This window comes from Eriocheir sinensis, chromosome 59, assembly GCF_024679095.1.
Source record: "Eriocheir sinensis breed Jianghai 21 chromosome 59, ASM2467909v1, whole genome shotgun sequence".
NCBI classification, from domain to species: Eukaryota; Metazoa; Arthropoda; class Malacostraca; order Decapoda; family Varunidae; genus Eriocheir; species Eriocheir sinensis.
The window spans coordinates 5,954,367-5,961,866 of record NC_066567.1 but is presented as its reverse complement, the minus strand read 5'-3'; the positions used below and the strand labels follow the sequence as shown (position 1 = coordinate 5,961,866).

The 7,500-nt window shown below is 36.7% G+C and overlaps 1 protein-coding gene across 5 annotated transcripts in view; it reads left to right on the top strand.

Moving 5' to 3' along the window:
* LOC126985437 (uncharacterized) overlaps positions 1 to 7,500 on the top strand; it is a 239,188-nt gene that overhangs the window by 11,823 nt on the left and 219,865 nt on the right. For all 5 annotated transcript variants that reach the window (XM_050840306.1, XM_050840305.1, XM_050840307.1 and 2 more), the window contains exon 2: positions 6,511 to 6,561. The gene's annotated coding sequence lies outside the window, so the exon portion shown is untranslated. The remainder of the gene's footprint in view (positions 1 to 6,510; positions 6,562 to 7,500) is intronic.

The following is a 7,500-nucleotide window of genomic DNA, read 5'->3' as shown; positions in this document are numbered from 1 at the left end:
GAACCGGTCAGCGAGGCTTCGTGTACCGAGGGGAGAGAAGGGGGGAAGGGAGGGGGAGGGAGGGGAGAGAAGGGAGGGAGGAGAGAGGGGAGAGTCAGGGATGTAAAGGAGAGAACAGGAGGGAAGGGAGGGAAGAGGAAAAGGGTGTGTCTGTGCAAGGGAGGGGGAGGGAAAGGGAGGAAGGGGAGGGGAAGGAAAGGGAGGGAGGAAAGAGGGGTAAGGAGGGAAGTGGAAGGGGAATTGAAAGAGGAAGGGGAGGGGAAGGAAGGGGAGAGAGGGAGAGAGGGGAAGGAAGGGAACGAAAAAAGGGGTAAAGGGGGAGAGAAGAGGGGTAAGGAAGGGGAAGTGAAGGGGAGGGGAGAGGAGAGGGGAAGGAGGAGCAGGAAGGGGAAGTGAAGGGGAGGGGAGAGGGAAAAAGGGGAGAGGGGAAGAAGGGGGAGGAAGGGGAGGTAAGGAGGGTTGAACTAGAGGAATGACGGATGAGAGAGAGAGAGAGAGAGAGAGAGAGAGAGAGAGAGAGAGAGAGAGAGAGAGAGAGAGAGAGAGAGAGAGAGAGAGAGAGATGCATGACTGATATTTCCTGTTTTATTTTTTCTTTCTTCATTTTTTCACTTTCCAATTCTCTTTTTCCTGTTTTTTGTTTTTCTCCATTCTCTCTTTCTTGTTATTTATCACGTTTTCTTTCTTCTTTGTCTTTATTATTTTTGTTTTCCGCTATGTTTCCTCTCTTGTTTTTTTTTCTCTGATCTCATTTTGTTTGTTTGTTTTTCTCTCTCTCTCTCTCTGTTCTTTCCTTTTATCAATTTTCGTTTTTTTTTATTTGTCTTTGTTTTGTTTTTTTGTTTTGTTTTCTTCTGGTCTACTGGTCGTGTTTTTATTTAGTTTTCCCTTTTACACAATTTTTGGCTTTTTCATACTCGTTATTTTTCGTTTATTTTATTTTATTTTTGTTCCATTCTTTTCTATCGTGTAAATTATGTTTGTTTGTTTTCCATTTTTCTCATTAACTTGTCTCCTCTAATTTTTTTTCCTATTTTTTCCTTAATTATTTTTTCATTCGTTTCTGTTCCTCCCTCTTTCATCTTTTCATTTATTTTATTTTTTTCTATCTTGTAATTTTTTTTTTCATTTTTTCTCATCAACTCGTTTCCTGCAATATGTTTTTTTTCTATTTTTTTATATTAATTATTTTTCATACATTTCTGTACCTCCCTCTCATCTTTTTCATTTTTTTTCATTTTTTTGTTATTTTATTTCGTGTAATTATGTTTTTCCTTTTTTTCATTAACTCGTTTCTTCCAATATTTTTTTCCTATTTTTTCCTATTATTTTTTCATACGTTTCTGCTCTTCCTTCTCATCTTTTTCCTTTTCTTTTTTTCTTTCTTTCAATTTTATTCTTTTCTGTCGTAACTTGTTTGATTTTTTCCATTTTTCTCATCAATTCTTACTTATTCATTCTCTCTATCTCCTTCATTACCTTTCTTTACCCTCATCTTTACCTCATTTTCTTTCATTTATGTATGTTTGTTCTTTATATTTTTTCACCTTCTTTTTGTTATTATTATCTATCTCCTCCTTCATTTCAACTCTTGCAATATTTTTTCCTATTTTTTCCATTATTTTTTCATACGTTGCTGTTCTTCACTCTTTCATCTTTTTCACTCTTTCCATTTCGTCTATTGGGAACACGTCGAGTTGTTTTTATTTCTCTCTCCTCCGGTAATTCATTTTCTAATTGTATTTTCTTTTATCTTTTTCTGTGTTTTTTTGTGTTTGCTCAACGAATTTAATTTTTCACTTGTAAATTGATTATATTTCACGTTTTTCCTTTAATTCTCTTATTTTTATTCTTGTTTGTATATTTTGTTCGTGTAGTTGTGTGTGTGTGTGTTTGATTTTACGAATATACAATAAACATGATATGCTGCACCCATTAAAACACACACACACACACACACACACACACACACACACACACACACACACACACACACAGGTGCTCCGGAAAGTCATTAAGGTAACCATCAAAGCTACAGGTAAACAGCTGATTCAGGTAAACTATTAAAACTAAATCAAGTACATAAGATTTAACGGAAAGATAAGCGAAAGAGGAGGAGGAGGAGGAGGAAGAAGATGAAGAGGAAGAGAAAAAGATGACGGTGAGTGGAAATGGAAACAGGAGTAAGAGGAGAAGAGGAAGGTAATGATTAGAAGGAGGAAGAGAGGAGAGAAAAAGAAAGGGAATAGGAAAAGGCGGAAAACACAGAGGAGGAAAGAAAAGGGGGACAGAAGATAGAGTGACAGCGTGCGCGGAATAACAAGTAAGAGAGGAAGAGAAGGAAAAGGCGAAGAGGATAGGAATAGACGAAGAGAGGGAAGAAGAGAAAAGGGGAACCAAATAACTAAGATAAAAATAACTGCCGTGAATAAATAAGAAGAAAAGAGGAAGAGAAAGAATAAAGGGAAGGGAGAAAATAAAAGGTGGAGAGGAGAAAATAGAATGATGAATTAAGAAATAGATAATGGTAAAAATAACACACACACACACACACACACACACACACACACACACACACACACACACACACACACACACACACACACACACACACACACACACACACTGTAACAATCCTGACCTAAATAGAAGCAAAATGAAAAAGAAAAAAAAAACACATTCCGAGCATATTAACGTAAAAGAAGGAGGAATTTGGTTTGAAGATTATAAAAAAAGGTTAGGTCAGGTTAGGTTACGTTAGGTCAGCTCAATTCCAGAACGAGGTCATCGTATATCCTGGTGACAATTGGTTTAATTTTTTTTTTCTTTTGATTCGACTCATTTTTTTTTCATTCGGTTTTCTTTTTTTTTACATTTTTTTTTTGTTTCTTCATCCTCCTTTTTTTCTATTATTTTCTGTTGTGTTATTCATGTTTGTTTTTCCATTTTTTTTCTCAACTCGTTTCTTTCCAATATTTTTCTGATTCTTTTTTATTCTTCATACGTTTTTGTTCTTCCCTCTTTCTTTTTTTTTTCCATTTTTGTTTATTGGGAAAGGAAGCGTTGAGTCGTTTATACATTAAGGAAAGACCAAGAAAAAAATAAAGATGAAAAATAAATAAAGTAAAATAACAACAGAAAAAAACTACTTAATATCAACGACTTGACCTGACCTGACCTTACATAATATTAACGTCATGTTAAGTCAAGCTAGGTAGGTTAGGTCAAGGTCATAAAATAATTTCATAATATCCACGTCACGTAAGGTCAGGTTAGGTTAAGTTAGGTCAAGGTCATAAAAATGCTTAATATTAACATGAAAGGTCAAGCTAGGTCAGGTTAGGTAAAGGTCATAAAACAATTACATAGTATCAACGTTTTGTAAGGTCAGGTTAGGTTAAGTTAAGTCAAGGTCAGAAAAAAATTACATAATATCAACGTCATGTAAGGTCAGGTTAGGTCAAGGTCAGATTTTTTAACGTAATACTGCCATGTAAGGTCAAAATGAGTTAGGTCAGGTTAGGTGAAGGTAAAAAAACCCCATAATATTAACGTCATGTAAGGTCAGGTTAGGTCAAGGTCAGATTTTTTTTACGTAATACTGCCATGTAAAGTCAAAATGAGTTAGGTCAGGTTAGGTGAAGGTAAAAAAAAAAACCATAATATTAACGTCATGTAAGGCCAGGTTAGGTTAGGTCACGGTCATGTTAAATCCGGGTCGCACAATAGTGAATAGACCTCATCAAGGGGAGGGTGCACGCATACCTCTTTAAATACGGGTTGCGTTGAGGCGAATCCCTTGGCAAATCCACACCGACTAATTAACTCCGGATTACGAAAAGGTGCGAAGGGAAGGTGAGTAAAGGCAAGGCAGAGGAAGGGAGGAAATGAAGGAGGAGATAGAGAAATAAAGAGCAAACCTACATAAATGAAAATGAGTGAGGTAAAGGTGAACGAAGAAAGGCAATAAAAGAGGAGACAGAGAGAATGAATAACGAGGGGAAGAGGAAAAGAAATATAAAGAGAAACTAATATATATAAAAAAAACAGAAAAGGATAAAAATTAATAAAGGAAAGGGAAAGGGAAAGAATTAAATAACGGGAAGGGAAAGGACGGAAGGAAATGAAGGAGATAGAGAGAATGGATAACTAAGCGAAGAACGTGAATGGAAAAAATGAGATAAAAATAAAGGAAGGAAGGAAGGAAGGAAGTGAAGGAGGAGACAGAGAGAACGAATAATTAAAGAGAGATGAAAAGAAATATAAAGAGTAAACTAAAATATAAAGAAACAGAAAAGGAGAAAAAATAATAAAGGAAAGGGGAAAGGGGAAGAATCAAATAACGGGGAGGGAAAGGAAGGAAGGAAATGAAGATGGAAATAGAGAGAATGAAGAACTAAAAAAAGGATGAAATAAAATATGAAAAAGCAAAGTTACATAAATGAATAAAAATGAATAAAAATGAGGTAAAGATAAAGATAAAAAAGTGAATGAAGGAGATAAAGAGAACGAATAAAATGATAAGATGAAGGGAATAGAAAGAACAAACTGATAAATTAAGAAACATAGAGAAAAATGAATGAAGGAGGAAATAAAGGAAAAGGGGAAAGGGAAGAATTAGATAAAAATAAAAGAGGATGAAAAGAAAGAAAGGAATTAGGGAAAGGAAAGAGAGAATGAGTAGATGGGACAAGGAAGTGGAGGAATAAAAGAGGGAAAAGAGAGAGAAAGAGAGAGAGAGAGAGAGAGAGAGAGAGAGAGAGAGAGAGAGAGAGAGAGAGAGAGAGAGAGAGAGAGAGAGAGAGAGAGAGAGAGAGAGAGAGAGAGAGAGAGTGGAAGATGAGATTTCTCTATTCCTTTGATTGCTTCCTCTTTTCCTTCCTTCTTTACCTTTAACCTCCATTTTCCCTCATTCACTCCTCCTCCTCCTCCTCCTCCTCCTCCTCCTCCTCCTCTTGAACCCTTCCTCTTTCCTCCTCTTCCTCCTCCTCTTCCTCGTATCCATCCCCGTCCCAAACAAACACACCGCACACACACACACACACACACACACACACACACACACACACGCACACACGCACACACGCAAGAGATTAATACTTCCATCCACACACAAAAAAAACTTACACGAGCACCGACTTGGACTCACCTCCTCCTCCTCCTCCTCCTCCTCCTCCTCCTCTTCCTCCTCCTCCTCCCTTCAGTTAGTCTCCAGCAAAGTGGAGACTTAAGGGAAGGGAGCGAGGCCTCGAGGGCATAAAAAGAGAGAAAGAGAGAGAGAGAGAGAGCGAGAGAGAGAGAGAGAGAGAGAGCCTCCTTCTCTCTCTCCCTCTAGCGGGGATTATTTTCTTTACCTTCCTCCAACTCCACAAACAAAAATAGAGAAAGGTCTAAGGAGAGTTTCGAGAAAGAGAGAGAGAGAGAGAGAGAGAGAGAGAGAGAGAGAGAGAGAGAGAGAGAGAGAGAGAGAGAGAGAGAGAGAGAGAAATATCATTAGTTTCCGTCTGATAAAAATTAGCTTTCGAAACGTTTGAAGTCGAGAGAACGAGAGAAATAGGGAAAGAGAGAAATATATAAATAGCTAGACAGATAGATAGAAAGATAGAAATATAGATAGATAGATAGATAGATTGCAAAACATAACGAACAATGGGCAAAACAACAGCAGATAAAAATTGAATTATAAATGAAAGGAAATAAAAAGAAAAAAATATATATTAAAAAGTGAAGTATGTGGAGAAGGGAAATAAAGAAGAGAACAACTGGAGGAAGAAGGAAGAGATAATGAGTGAATAAGAGAAGAAGGAAAAGTAAATGAATGAAAGAAATAAAAGAAATGAAGAGAACATAAAAGAAGGAAGAAACAGATGGAAAAATAAAATAAGGAAACAGACAGACAGACAGACAGACAGACATGTAATAGAATTCTTCAGCATCCAATAAAGTTAAGGAATCCAACCCAAAGCTTATATAAAAAATGGGTAACTTATCCTCTTAAGAACCTCCTCCTCCTCCTCCTCCTCCACCTCCTCCTCCTCCTCCTCCACCTCCTCTATCTTCTCTCCCCTCAAATCCTCTTCCTTTTCTCTCTTCTCACTGATTTTGACCTTAGTAATGGATGAGAGAGAGAGAGAGAGAGAGAGAGAGAGAGAGAGAGAGAGAGAGAGAGAGAGAGAGAGAGAGAGAGAGAGAGAGAGAGAGAGAGAGAGAGAATTATTACCGGAATATGATAACGTTGGTCTTTTAATGGTCATTCTGTGGACTAGTATTTATTATTATTATTATTATTATTATTATTATTATTATTATTATTATTATTATTATTATTATTATTATTATTATTATTATTATTATTATTATTATTATTATTATTATTATTATTATTATTATTATTATTATTATTATTATTATTATTATTATTATTATTATTATTATTATTATTATTATTATTATTGTTGTTGTTGTTGTTGTTGCTGTTGTTGTTAATCTTGTTTTTTTTCTTGTTTTCAGTGCAACGTTGAGAAGAGAGAAAAATAAAGAAAGAAAAAGACAGAGAGAAAGGTGAGACGCTTCCCCGTTGTTGTGTGTTGCGAAATATGAGAGAGAGAGAGAGAGAGAGAGAGAGAGAGAGAGAGAGAGAGAGAAACAAGCAGATAACAGCATATGAAAGCTAATTAACAGAGCTGATAACCTCTCTCTCTCTCTCTCTCTCTCTCTCTCTCCCCTTTGTCTCATACATTTTTAAATCCTGTCTTTCTTCTTACTCTACTCCTCCTCCTCCTCTTCCTCCTCCTCCTCCTCCTCCTCTTCCTTCGCCTTCATTCTTTCTCACTTTTCTCTGGCTTCCAAACCTTGAGAAAACCGAATACAGGAGATGTAGAAGGAGGAGGAGGAAGAGAAGAAAGAAGAAGAAGATGGAAGAAGAAGAAAAGGAGGAGGTGGAGGATTATGAAGCTCTGTAACATTAGCAGCATTCCAGGTGTAACATTAATTTATTCATTAGCAGTATTCCCAAGAGAGCGAACGAGGAAGAAGAAGAATGGGATAAGGCGATGTGATGAGGGGGTGAGGGGGATGAGGGGGAGGGGGATGGAGCCTTAGTATCAGTGTCTTCATTTAGCGTCATTGTACTTATATAGCATCAATGTTATTATATAGTATCGTTTTCTTTATATATTGAGATCTCGTATTAAACTAAACTGTATTATAATGAGCAACTTTAAAATACAAATGGTAATACTTAGAGCAAAAACAATGACAGACTGAGAATTAACACACACACACACACACACACACACACACACACACACACACATACAGGTAAGATTAATCTATCTGTACATATACCTGTCTGCATAATTACCTGTTTAATTATCTGTGTCCACCTGAGAGTGAGAGAGAGAGAGAGAGAGAGCGAGAGAGAGAGAGAGATTAATTAGAAGTGCCCAATCCGTCCTCCGTCCGTCTCTCTCTCTCTCTCTCTCTCTCTCTCTCTCTCTC